This window comes from Vicia villosa, unplaced genomic scaffold, assembly GCF_029867415.1.
Source record: "Vicia villosa cultivar HV-30 ecotype Madison, WI unplaced genomic scaffold, Vvil1.0 ctg.000891F_1_1, whole genome shotgun sequence".
In the NCBI taxonomy this organism is placed as follows: domain Eukaryota; kingdom Viridiplantae; phylum Streptophyta; class Magnoliopsida; order Fabales; family Fabaceae; genus Vicia; species Vicia villosa.
Genome location: NW_026705400.1, coordinates 111887 through 126921, shown reverse-complemented (window position 1 = coordinate 126921; position 15035 = coordinate 111887). Strand labels below are relative to the sequence as shown.

The 15035-nt window shown below is 34.0% G+C and overlaps 1 long non-coding RNA gene across 1 annotated transcript; it reads left to right on the top strand.

The window, feature by feature from the left end:
* Positions 1-2960: 2960 nt before the first annotated feature.
* Positions 2961-4620, top strand: LOC131631961 (uncharacterized). Its single transcript, XR_009292884.1, has 3 exons — positions 2961-3138; positions 3959-4229; positions 4399-4620. It is a non-coding gene; the product is annotated as an uncharacterized LOC131631961 (long non-coding RNA).
* The last annotated feature ends 10415 nt before the right edge of the window (positions 4621-15035 follow it).

Here is a 15035-nt window from a genome sequence, read left to right as displayed (position 1 = left end):
AACCAACTTCCCAATTTCTCCCATGCATATTTCCATGAGACACACACATTATCACACGTCTAGAACTGTTAATAAGTGTGGAACAGAACCATCAAAACGAAACGAACTTAAGTTAATGTAACTATGAGAGGCAATCAAAGATAGGGGTGAATACTATTGCTAGATTTTTTTTGATTTTATGCAATGTTACTTAACTTGTAATTTTACTAGAAACAAGGGAATAAATGCTACTTTAAGATTAAAGTAAAGTTCTTAACTTTAAAGGCATAAGAATAATTAATACGCAAAAATTATACTAGTTCCCTGTACAACCAAGGGTACACCTAATCCCTCTACTCCTTAAAGAATTTTCCATTATGTTTAGACCCTTGTACGAGTATTCACCATGACCTCCTTACAAATTTCTAATACATACACAAACACCAAACCCTATGATGGAATTTGAATATCCATGTCTTAAATAACCTTTTCAACAATCATTAAACATTATGCTGATCCTCACAACAACCAGGAAGTACACCTCTTTCTATTTACAAACACTTTTAAACAAAAGAAGGTTTATAACTTGAGTCAAAATTACTAACCACACCATATTCATCATATTTATGTGATACCATGAAAGATAAGTATGCTTGTTCTTCAATTTCAGAAATTTCACTCACATCACTGTCTTCCCAAGCAATATATGTTCTTCTTGGATTTTTATCCTTCTTGTTGTTAAATTTGTTATTCTTTTGGAGAAAATGGCAATCACTCTTATATGTCCTTGTTTTCCACATTCAAATCAAGTGAAATTTTCTATTGAATTGATTATTTATTAAACTTCTTTATTTGACCAATTTTTATTGTTTTGTCTCTTTTTTTAAAAAAAAAAAATCAAACTTATTGACAAGTACTTAAATATCTTTATCATCTTATTCACTATCAGATTGAGATTATTCATCTTTCTTACTACCATAATATTTTACTTTAGTCTATAATGCAAGGGATCTAACTTTATGATCATGTCTTTCATGCTTCTCCAATTGTTCAAGCTCCTATTCATTTTCTTGTAATTTTTCAAACAATGTCGCCGATGTAATTATGGATAGAATTTTCTTTTATGAATTAGTTGTCACTTTTGGTTGTCATGCCTTTGTTAAAGATGTAAGTACATTTAAATTTAATTCATTATTGGTAAAAGTTTTCCCAAGATTGGTTAAATAGTTTGTCAAATGAGTGAACCTCATTTACAAATCTAGTATCCTTTCTCCTTGTGGCATTCTAAACATCTCATATTCTAGAGAGAGAGAGAGAGAGAGAGAGAGAGAGAGAGAGAGGGAGATAGAGATAGATTGTATGTGTATGAGTTTGAGTGTGTGTGCGTGCGAGTGTATATTTAGTCTAGATCATTTTACTTCCTCCATATCTTTGTGTGTGATCTCCAAGGTTTCCCGAATTTATTTAGCACTTTGACAATTAGGCACCCTAAAGAATTCATCCACGCATAAAGAAAATGTATTGTGTATTTGGATTTCTTATCATATATCACTTTCTGTTATTATCATCATTCCAAGTGTCTTCAAGTTTTAGTTGATTTACATCTTCAATAAGTAAAGTAGGAATCTAGAACCATTTTTTATGGATTTCCAAACCTTTATCCTTTGTGATTTTAGAAACATTTGCATTCTAATCTTCCAAAATTCATAACACTCATTAGTGAAACTTGGTGGTCTATTTGTGCGATTGGCTTCTTCGAAGAAAGGTTTTGCAAAGGAAAGCTCTTTCCCTCCTTCCTCTCTATTGAGGACACATCTTCGTCTGGCCTGGGGACAACAGACCATCGTTGTCATCGACAATGCCTCCACGCAAGCCAGTACGAAGTCATCCCTTACGTTCCTCCGTCGGGGGCATATGGTCGCCTGCTCGCTGGGCTCCCTTGCTGCCCCCATAAAAGCATCTCTGCCCGCCCCAACGGCTAGTTACGGGCAGCCATCCAGGATCCCTACTTTCGCGCCTAGATTTTTGGTAGTCACATATTTTGGTAGTCACCTATTTAGATTATTTTTAATATATATGAAAATATAGGTCGGCCTATAAAGCTTCATAGGTTTTTTTAAAAGTCTAAGTCTGATTTATTTAATTAAATAAACTTTAAAAAAAAATATAATTCTAATTTTTTTTATTAAATAGATTTGATCTCATCTGACCTTAAATAAATTAGATTATAGACTCATGTAAATCGACCTAGTATATTGTCATCCCTAATTGCCATATATAAATATAGATGATGTGACGCGAATTAACATAAAATATTAGTATTAGATCAGCTGCTTCTAATTTAATATATTATAATAAATAATAAATATTTGTTACATAATGTTGTATTTTTTTTTCACGTCCTTTGAAAATAGTTAAAAGACTTAAATTCAGTATTTTTCATCAAATAGTCTAATGAGAAAATTCCTATTCCTTAAATGTAAATAAATGATAGATTGCATATTTCAACAAATACTCTTATAATTAAATATCAATGCTACCAAAAAAAAATATGAATGCTATTAATTGAGCTAGTTTAATATGATTAAATTATAAATTTTTTGGTGAACAAATTTGAATTAAAAATGAAAACTATAATTAAGATATTTGAGGTAAAATCTACAATTAACTAATAGTATTATCTCTATCTAATAATATTAATGACATAATTAACACATTCATGTTTATGTTTGACAACTTATTACCCAAGATTTAAAAGTCTCTAGATAAGAATCAACCCTTACTCATTTTTGACCACATAGTGCATTTACTATCTAAAGCAATAGAAATGTTGTTAGTTTTTACGTATTCAATGACGTTTTTTATGCCTAAATGCTTTTTGATTTATCAATAAAAAGTTTTCTTTTTATGCAAGAAACTTTTATATATATATAAGAGTATATACTTGGTGATATTAACATTTCCATTTCCATTTCCATTAACCCTCTCTACCAATTCTTCTAGCAGACATGTCAAGTTCTCATTGTGTTAAAAATCCACCCAACTTGAACTCAGGTTTCAATGGAGTTGGGACTGTCCTTCAACTTGGAGGACTTCAATCCTATGTCACTGGTCCCCCTCATTCTAAATTGGCACTCATCCTAATTTCTGATGTCTTTGGTAAAATTCAATATCCTTCTTCAATTTATTATTTTTAATTCTATTAAGGAAAATGAAGTTATTTCAACAACACCATTATATTTTGAAGGTATCTTCAAAATAAAATTTGATTATAAGTTGTTTTTATCTCATTTTTGGGTACGAAGTACCAAATCTAAGGTAAATAAATTGTCGGCAGTGTGGCTCCTTTCACTCTCAGTCCTTTGTAGGGCTATTAAAAAAACCCATAAACTAAACCGAAGTGTCGAACCGAATCGAACGGAAGTTAAAATGATTGAATCGTTGTGTTTGGTTAGTGCATCAAATCATATTACACAAATAGTTCTAGAATCGAACAGAAACTAATACTGAATCAAATCGAAACTAAAACCAAACTGAACAAAAATAAAAATGAAAATACTAAAGACAAGTTTTAAATTTATTTTTTAAAAAAAATTAAAAATAGTTTAGTGATTCGGTTCTTTAACAAATGGTTAGGTTTAAGAAAAAATAACTTCTAAAAATTAGGTACAGTTTGCAATTTCAAAACAGTACACTAAACTAATGATTTTAGTTCAGTTAGATTTTGAATAAATCGAAACAGTTTAGTATGAAAAAAAAATTTACTATAATTTAATTCAGTTCGGTTTGATTTTTCACTAAAGTATACCATATATAGCCCTAGTCTTTTCTTGTGATAAATTTAGTTAACTCCATTCTTAGAAAATCGATTTTTAGGGTGATAACATACCATATCGTATAGTTCGCAATTTCATCCTTTTTTAATATTAGGTCTAACTCACTCATACAAAACCAATTTAACTTATAAGGTTTGTTGCAGGTGTTGTGGTTACAAAATTAGCAGTCTCCAGTGACATTATTCAGGCTGCAGTTATTTTACATCCTGGTCCAATCACAGATAAAGAATTTAATGGTAAGCTTATGTTGTTTAATTGTCTATTAAAAAAATTATTATAACAGTTATTACAACGTTAACTTTTTTCTTTCAGATATTAGGGTTCCTATTGCTTTTTTTGGGAGCAGAAATTGATGAAATTTTCCCAAAAGAAAAGTTGAAGCAAGTTGAAGAATTATTGTCTACAAAAGCAGAGGTGAAAAACTCTTGTTGATTCTCTTAATAAATAAAATTATCAACTTTTTGGTTAAGTAGCTAAATTTAATTATGAGTTACTAAGATTTACATTTTCATTTCTATAATAGTCATAGTCAAAATATGGTTCACAAAAATTAACTTCATATTATTTATGATATGTTCGATAGAAAGCCTTGTGAAGTTGTACCTTGGCGCTACCCATGGTTGGTCAACGAAGTATAATGTTGAAGATGAAGTTGCAGTTAAGAATGCAGAAGAAGCTCACGAGGACGTGTTGAATTGGTTTATCAAGTATGTCAATTGAGTGTCAATTGAATATAATAATGATGTATACATAGAAAGAAATGCACACAAATAATAAATGTATTTTCTTAATTTATTAAATACAATATGAGATGGATTTTGTATTGGTATATTCACGTGAAAGTCGTAGGAGGCCAATACTTTTGGTACTTGTATCAAATAATTTATTAATAATAAAAAGCATTTCTTTATTATGTTTGTTTTTCCAAAATAATAAAGTCCCTATAATAGCTAGTCCGTTTAATGAAATGTTAAGTGTGGCTTAATCACAATACCTCATTAAACATAAGGACATTATTCTTAAATTATCTGTAGTCGAGTTTTATTGTAAAGTGGGATAATAATAAAGCATTTAGACTATTATGAAAATAGACTGATGATTAAATCTCATGGATCATGGATAAGGAGTTATCAAGTCTTGACATAGGTATGAATATTAGGAGTAATATTTATACTGGATTGACCCGCTATGAGAATACTACATAAAATGTTATGCAAAGTTTCATAAGTTATTTTCATGGTGATAAATGGTGTATACCACCCTTCGACCTGAAATAACTATGAACCCTAGATGTAGAGTCGAGTACTTTATTGTTAAGCAAACATTGTCCGTAACTGGATGACCATGAAGACAATTGATGGGTACTCCACAAAGCATGTTGAGGGACATGAGTGACCTAGATGGAATTTTCCCATCCTGCGTAACAAAATAAATGTCTAAGGGCCCAATATTAAACTAGACAAGGGTGACACGGTCTATGCCTTGTATTCAATATAGACATCAGGGGAAAAGGGTAATTATACACAAACGTATTATCACGGAAAATGTTTTGTCAGATCACATGACATTTTTGTGACTTGGGTAGCAGTGATGTGTTGCTAGATACCACTAACTGTTTATTATGTTAAATTTATGATTTAATATAATTGCCAACATTGCGAGAACCTACAGGGTCACACTCAAGGACAGATTGATGACAGATAAAGCAAATAAGGAACATCGTAAGGAACAATGCACTTAAGTGAATTGTAGAACACCGTAAGGTATGGTGCACTTAAGTAGAATACGGAATATGGTAAGGTATCATGCACTTAAGTGATATACAGTACATCATAAGGTATGGTGCATGTACACTTAAGTGGGCCTTTTAGCTTGCAGCCCACATAAGTGGTTCTATAAATAGAACCCCTGTGCAGAAGCATTCTCACTTGATGAAAATTCGGTTTAGGAAACCCTAGCCGTATTTTCCTTCTCTCTCACTCAAATCCTTCATTCGTATTAGCTAGCACTGTGACTGAAGGCATATGTTCTTGTGGATTGAGTAGAGGCGTTGTTCTTCATCAACACTCGTGATCACTCATTCAATTCTGCATCAAAGGTATTAATCGCCACAAGAGGTAATCGTTTCTATCACTGATCATGCATGTATCACAATTTTCCTTCAGGTCACACTCTTGTGAATACCAGGAGATAAACTTTTCATTCCCTCAGTGATTGCTATTTCCAAGGAAGTCTTTGATCCCATCCCAATGTGCATATAAATACCTCAACATCGCAATTGAGAAGGATAACCTTACTTCAACACATAAATACATGCATACAGAACTTCTCACCCCACGTGAGATAGCTCTCAACCTCACAATAATCCTTAAAGTCTTTGAAAACTCTTAATCACTAGGGATTGTCATGCATTTTTTACTTTTAGCAAGTACAATTGGTGCCTACCATAGGGTCCGTTAAAATATCCTAGGCTACTATTACAACATTTAGCCGGATTATTGTTCTCGCGTTCATCTTCACCATCCATCATAATAAACAAAAAGACAACAACTCCGACTAGAAAGGAATTTGAAAAAGAGGAAAATGCCACAGAAGAGTTGGATCCCTAACCGCTAGCAGCACTAGCAAGAGACATACATGGTAGACGAATGGAAGGTATTGGATCCCTAACCGCTATCAAATGAGATATGGGAGGCGCCCGTCCTACAGAATTTTAAACCGCAATCTTGGCTAAGTTCGACGGGCGTAGTGGCCCGTGTGAACATGTTGCCACCATCAATACTCAGATAGACATTATTGGGGCACCTGACTCCTTGAAGTGCAAGATCCTATCTAGGTTTTTTAGAGACACAACTCTTGGGTGGTATATGGATCTTCCACTACTCTCTGCCACAAGCTACTAATATATGGTGAAGATGTCAGTCCACCAATTCGCAACAAGAAAGCATAGGAAGTTGACTATCACCAATCTATTCAACATTCCACCAGGTCCCTCAGAATCTCTGAGAGAGTACCTCGCCCTCTTCAACAAAGCAACAATCAAGTTAATTCATCCAAATTATAAAATGTTCATAGGAGCATTCCATATAAGGCCCAGGGTGCGATTCTTCAATGAATCTCTCTCCCAAAGGCCAACTGTGTCTTTGGCTGAAAAAGGTAATGCATCCAACGAACTCCCAATATTGTCAGCTAACCAAATAACTAGTTGTTGAAGCGGTAAAGTGGCAAGCAACAAAAGTTTCGGAAGTATTTATCTGGGAAATTATCGTCTCCACAAGGACTGGTGCATTGAACTGCCGTTCAACAGTTTCCAAAGTTATAAGTTTGGATTTAATTGTTTAAAGCATAAAAACGGAAAAGTAAACCTCAACACAAAAAGAATTCATTCTTCAGAAAGAAAAGACTTATCAGGAATTGCATATAATCTACTTCTCACAAACTTAAACTTATCAACCAGTTACACTCAACCTACAATACTCGTCAATGTCATCCAGCATCGCTCACACCCTAAGTCATTTCTAACCCAAAGTAGCGAGAACTACTATATCATCTCGGCGACGATCTCTCAGCACACCTCAATAACACAACAGACATCCATATCAATCGTATCAACAATCTCTCAACCGACACAACCAACACGAAAGCATTAAGCTTCGACACCCAAAAAGATTGTTAGCTCTAAATCTATCTCTAAAATCCAGAAACTAACAGATAATCATCCTAGATAAGGATTCAAGGAGTTTATCTCTAAAACAACCCAAATCCCTAGCACAGAGAAAAAATCTAAGACAACAATCAACAAAGATTTGTAAAGCAAGCTTTATATAATGCCATGGGCGATAAATATACATGAGTTCAAAGTAAATATATATACAAAACCCAACTAAGAGAAATACATAGAGAGAAATAAAGATAAACCCACAAATCTTCCGGTTTGTCAGTGCCGGTTGATGAGCAATCCACCTCCGAATTACTGAATGCAAGACCCACAATTGTTATCTAAGCTAATTCAAAATAAAAATGGGTGAAATTGGCACGGGAGCAAAAGAATCTCCAAAACCAACCACACCAAACCTAAAATAAAATGAAATTATATACAAAATCTGCTACGCGACTTTCGTCGGTCGAGCCAATTTCTCCACCCGGCGAAACCTTTATTCTTGGCCACACAGCCTCTGCCGTGTCAATAATCTTGGCAAAATATCTTCTTTCGCCGGGTGAAGGGATTACTTCGCCCGACGATTCCTTCTTCTTCCGCCCGGCGACCAAGAGGCGGGCCAAGGAAGAAGCAAGACATTAATTTTCCAATGCTCGTGCCGGCGAGCCAATTGCTCTGCCGAGCGACTCACACCAGAAGCAGCTTCTTATTTTCTTCATTTGCTTATTCTTTTATTGATCCAAAATTGCATCCTTGAAGCTTTATTACTCAATGCTCCATACATGCTCAAATACCTACAAAATGAATGAAAAACTATTAGTCGGTACATAAATGAATCAAAAACTCGATAAAACACAAAGTATACGTATTGTATGGAATATACATTAAAACGCGTCTAACTTGAGGGAAAAGAGAAGATAAGTGCCGCAAAACTATACACAAAATAACTACAAAATGACACTTATCAAACTCCCCCCTACTTAAACTTGTTTGTTCCTAAACAAGAATCAACTAACTTGAGGAAACAAAAGCAAAAATCCAAAAATCATGAATCAACAAGTTTTGAAAAACGACATCAAATGTAAGACTCAAATGCAAAATGGTACACACAAAGTAACATACTTACCACTAAACTACAACGATAACATAAACACAACACAAATGCAAAATACAAAGAATATGCCAAACATTTCTAAAACAACACTAGTTCAAAAATGAAACACACCTAGCACACAATCATCGATAGATGAAAAACACAAAAGTGGGGTAACTTTCACTCATCCAACAATCTTGCAAACAAAAGACTAAACCATGCAACCATCCAAAAATCATGTTGAAAACATAAAAGCAAGAATCACAAGAACTTTTCAAGTTTGTAATATGGTCGGGTGAACAAACAAGGGATAATTCCTAAGGCTAATCGAAACAAAAATTGCCCAAACCTAAGGGAGTGATCAACTCACAAAAGTTCAAACACAAAATTTCAATCAAACTTTTTCATAATCCCAAAATTTTCAAACCAAAACCCAAATTTATTAACACAACATTATTCCATACTATTTTTTTTCTTTTTCAAAACTTTTTCTCTTTTTTCTTAATTTTTCTTTTCACTTCTTTTTCACATTTTTTTTCTTTTCTCTTTTCTTTTATTCTTTCAACCTCAAATAAATCAACCACAAATACACAACCATTCTCTCTCCAACTTGAATTCAACCACATCATAATATGAATACTCCCTTCTTTCTAAGTTAAGGTAAAAATTCAAACCAAAAATCATGGTTGAGGGTTCAAGAAAAAAGAAATCAACATCCATACAAAAAGGAAAACCAAACACTCATAGACAAGCATTAAGTTCAAAAATAACATGGATGTTGACAAAAAAGCTCAAAGGGGTTACTAATCATCACACACTCACAAGGTAAATTAACTATTTGGCCAAGGTAGTTGTGCTCAAAATGAAACAAAAAATGCCTTGATCCTTTTCATGCTTTCATATAGTCAACACAAATAAAAGATTAAGCATAATAAAATCCAGTTAAAACAATAATTGTGGTCTCCAGCATATGTGAACAATGGAAAGCTACCTCACAAAAAGGGTAGGAACTAAAGTGATTCACAAACGAACAAGTATACAAAAGAATGAATGGCATAAAAGTTGTAAAAAGTCTAAGTATCATGAATATGATAAAGTCAATAAAGCGATAAACACATACCTTTGACGTGTACAAAAGTTTAACAAAATTATTACCATACACCCGCAAGTTGAAACGATCAAACTTGGAAAATCACCTCCAATTCCATAACTACTCAAAACGAGTTCAAAGGCAAACACACAAACTATTAATATTAACAAACTAAAAGACCATATGAAATTGTCTAAACAAATTTAAAAGTAAATATTTGAAATTCAAGAACTAGTCCGATCTAAATTTGTTTAGACAATTGCATCACACTACCTAAACTAAACAAAAACTAAAAAGAATAAACATGCTTGTTTTACATCGTAAGCTAGACACCTGTTATTTAAGAACGTTCTTTCAAGTTATTTCTGCCCAGCTATTCCTAACCACACACAAGCAAACGTGAAAGGAAACAAACAATGATATAACAAGTTTACAAGTATAGAAAACAATCTGCAAGTATAGTAAACATGTACAAGTATCAATATAAACAAGTGAGAATATACAATATGTACTATATATACAAAACTCAAAACAAAAGGAACTATTACGATGCAAGTTCGATAAAACACCATTCCCCGGCAACAGAGCCATTTTGTTGAAGCGGTAAAGCAGCAAGCAACAAAAGTTTTGGAAGTATTTATCCGGGAAATTATCGTCTCCACAAGGACTAGTGCACTGAACTGCCGTTCAAAATTTTCCAAAGTTATGAGTTTGGATTTAATTGTTTAAATTATAAAAACGGAAAAGTAAATATCAACAAAAAAAGAAATTTATTCTTCAGAAAGAAAAGACTTATCAGGCATTGCATATAATCTAGTTCTCACAAACTTAAACTTATCGAGCAGTTACACTCAACCTACAATACTCGTCAATGTCATCCGACATCGCTCACACCCTAAGTCATTTCTAACCCAAAGTAGCGAGAACTACTATATCATCTCAGCGACGATCTCTCGGCACACCTCAACAGCAGAGCAGACATCCATATCAATCGTATCGACGATCTCTCAACCGACACAACCAACACGAGAGCATTAAGCTTCGACACCCAAAAAAAATTGTCAACTCTAAATCTATCTCTAAAATCCAGAAACTAACAGATAATCATCCTAGATAAGGATTCAAGAAGTCTATCTCTAAAACAACCCAAATCCCTAGCACAGAGCAAAAATCTAAGACAACAATCAACAAAGATTTGTAAAGCAAGATTTATATAATGTCATGGGCGACAAATATACATGAGTTCAAAGTAAATATATATACAAAACCCTACTAAGAGAAATACATAGAGAGAAATAGAGATAAAACCACAAATCTTCCGGTTTGTCAGCGCCGGTTGATGAGCAATCCACCTCCGAATAGCTGAATGCAAGACCCACAGTTGTTATCTAAGTTAATCCTAAAGAAAAATGGGTGAAATTTGCATGGGAGCACAAAAATCCCCAAAACCAACCACACTAAACCTAAAATGAAAAATCTGCTACGCGACTTTCGCCTGGCGAGCCAATTGCTCCGCCCAGCGAAACCTTTATTCCTGGCCACACAGCCTCTGCCACGTCAATAAGCTAGGCAAAATATCTTCTTTTGCCCGGCAAGTCCTTCTTCTTCCGCCCGGCGACCAAGAGGCGGGCCAAGGCAGGAGCAAGACATTAATTTTCCAACGCTCGCCCGACGAGCCAATTGCTCCGTCGGGCGACTCACACCAGAAGCAGCTTCTTATTTTCTTCATTTGCTTCTTCTTTTATTGATCTAAAATTGCATCCTTGAAGCTTTATTACTCAATGCTCCATACATGCTTAAATAACTATAAAATGAATGAAAAACTATTAGTCGGTACATAAATGAATTAAAAACTCGATAAAACACAAAGTATACGTATTGTATGGAATATACACTAAAACGCGTCTAAATTGAGGAAAAAGAGAAGATAAGTGCCGCAAAACTATACACAAAATAACTACAAAATGGCACTTATCACTAGTACACAACGGCCATGAGGGATATAACAGCGTTTAAACAAAGTGGAGAACCCACCAAAAGCTTCACTACCCTGAATGCTCGTCAGGAGCAAATATGACGAGAGGTCTTAGATATGCATTACGTACCCCAATCGCCATCTCCAAAGACAAGTGTCTTGAGTCCTGATCCCCATAGTTGATTTTAGTTCCATAAGATCATAGGACGTTAAATGGAGGACTATTACCAACTAAAAAAAATAGATATAACACTTCATCCAAGAAAGGCACCTAAAGAAATACGTAAAGGGTAGCTCCACTATGGGACCAGGCGAGTCCAAATCTTAGGAGCAAAAGTATTCAGATATTCTAGGATCCAAGAACGGGAAGGAGCCAAACAAAGCAAGCATATACAAATTGATTCGCCATACCCTGAACACAATCGTAGAGGGATTTTCCGGAGGCAGAGAGACCAGTTTTGCCCAAAAGAGATATGCCATCCAAATTCTAGTCATTTATGGGTTTCCCATTGACTCTAGGGCAGGCGAATCAGAAGCTCTAAAGGCCAACATTACCTTTTCCAAGAAGGATGCAAGTGACATTCAGTCATACAATAATGACCCCATGGTTATCACCGTCAATGTGACGATTAAGAAATGAAAAAAGTCTTTATTGATCAAAGGAGGCATGCAAACATCCTTTATTGGATGCATTTAAGAGGCTTCTCCTGGAGTTAGATGACCTCAAATCCTACCAGGGGTCATTGTTGTTTTTTCGGGCAAAGTAGTATAAGTTAAGGGTTATATAATATTGAAGGTCACCTTTAGGGGCAGAAGAAAATGTCAAATAGGTCAAGATAAGGTATCTAGTCATTAATTTTCCCTCATCATTTAATATTATCACAGGGAGGTCTGATTTTAACTAGCTAGGGTTGTCTGTTGAAAGTATTTTTGGGTAAATATTTTCTATATATCGTATCCACAGGGATTGGTTTAATATCACTGTCGTTCTATAATCAGATTATTTTGAGAGAGTAAAAATAGTTGTTTTTGTTGTATTATTCTAAAGTTGATTTTAAACCTAAACAATTATTAAAACCAGAATGCTGAAAATTGGTTAACAATGAAAGAGATATGTTGAGCTTTAGGGTTCATCAACCCATTCCTACGCAATTTATTAATTAAATCATAAGTGAACCATCATTTGAATAATTATCTTCACTTATCCTCAAACTTGAGCTCATGTCTGATGATCAAGTTAGATAATCTTTCACTGTTATGAGATTCGATCTCTCAGAATATCAATATCGATAAGAGTAATAAAGCACTATAATTATGAAAACTCATTCATAATTCCATCTCTGCAAATTATGAATGAATAAATATAGTAAACTAGGAGTAAAGGTGACTAAAGACCTGTCCTATTCTTTTAGGAAGCCTAAGGGTCATTGTATACAAGCTCAGGAGGAAGCGGAAGGGATGCTTATAAGAAGCCTGTGGGCCCTTGCATTGTAATCCCAAGAGGAGGCTAATCGAGGGTCATCGAGGATCCTTGTTATACCACAAGAGAAAGTTATGTTGTCTTGACTAATTTGGATCTAAGAAAAAGGGATAAGAGGTTTCACCGGGAATAATTCCTCTTGGGTAGATGTGCCCTATTGTTGATCTAAGGGTTTTCAAGATGTTTCACCTGGAATAATTCATCTTGTGGCAAGAATCTATGTTATTCTAATCAGGATAGGCTTCACCGAGAAGTAAACCTCAATCTCAGGTCATAGTCCTATAATATATATACATGTTCATATGTCTTAAGATTTTTCTCTGACGAAGATTTAAACAGTGTATATTTACAGTTTATATTTGACAAAGTATTTAAAGTAGTAAATGAAAGCTATAAAAACTTACCAGGGTGAACAGGAGACTTAGGATGTATGTACAGAGCCTTATTGAACTGTTGAATGTTTTATTGAAAGATAATTGAATGTTTTATTGAAACACAGTGAAATGTTTCATTGAAAGGAAAAAGAAAAGGTGTTGGGTCTTATAACTCAAAGAGAAAGCCCATTTATTTACTGTATGAACAAAATGTGTTAGGTGTTATACTGTAATAGAGGCCCAAGAATCTGAGATGAGAAAGAAGGGTTGAGACTTATACTCAAGGAGAAGCCCATTGATTCAAATTGAAAACAAATGAGAAGTTGATTTGAAAATAGTTGAAAGATTGAATTGAAAATAGTTTGAAAGATTAACTTGAAAACAGTTGAAAGATTGAGCTGAATATAGATTGAAAGATTGATTGAAAAGACTGTTTGAAGTTTGATTGAAAACAGTTTAAGAGTTTGAAAACAGAAGAATTGAAGTTTGGGGCTTATACCTCAAAAGAGGGGCCCAAAGGTCTAAGAGTTTCATCGAGAATAATGCCCCTCTTAGTACCAAAATTTTGTTTTGAAAAACAGATGAAAATAGAATAAGAGAAGGCTTGGGTCTTATACCTCAGAAAAGGGCCCCAAATGATCTAGGAGCAGTTTCACCGGGAATAATGTCCCTCCTAGTACAAGAGATTTAAAACAGATGAGAGAGTTTTGTACAGAAGACAAGGTTTTAAAACAAACAAGTATGTATAAAAAAAGGGTTAGGTCTTACACTCTTTAAAAATCAAGAGGCCCATTTAATGTTTGTGAAAAACAAATGAAAGATATGATGATGTTTGAAATTGTTTGAAATTGTTTGATTTGAAAGAAATAGATTTGAACTGAAGGAAGAATGAAGAAAGGGGTTGGGACTTACACTCTATTAGAGGCCCATGAATTTTGAATGAAAAGATTGATCTTTGATTGAAGGATGTAGGGTTTTGTTGATTGAAAACCCTAATTGTCTGTTTAATCGAGAGTTGAAGAAACTAGTTTTTTGAATGACAAAACAAACAAATTAAGGTAAGACACAATGTCTACACTTAATTAAGACCTAAGAGATTATGGTTTGTTCACAAAAATATTTACAGAAGATTAGGTTTTTGAAAATCAAAAGGAAAACATATTTTAAGTATTAAAAAATACTTAAAAATATACCATTTTAAACCTAATAAAAGTATATGAAGTGTTAGAACTCCAACAAGGACTTGGATCACTTTCACATGATGTGTATGAAGTGTTAGAACACTCACTTTCAATGAATAAGCTCTGGTTTGAAGAATTGGCTTCTTCACTCCATGAACTTTTGAAAAATGAGTAAAAGAGAGAGAATTTGAAGAAAGCAAGTATTGAAGTTGCTTTGGAGTCATTTGAACTGAAAGTGAGCCTTCTATTTGTGGGCAAGTGATCTGAGTTCTTGAGAGAGTGAGGTGATCTTGATGAGGTCACTTTTGTGAAACTTAAGCATGAAGAAATATGAGATATCTTTGAAATGTAATGAAGGAATTTTTTATT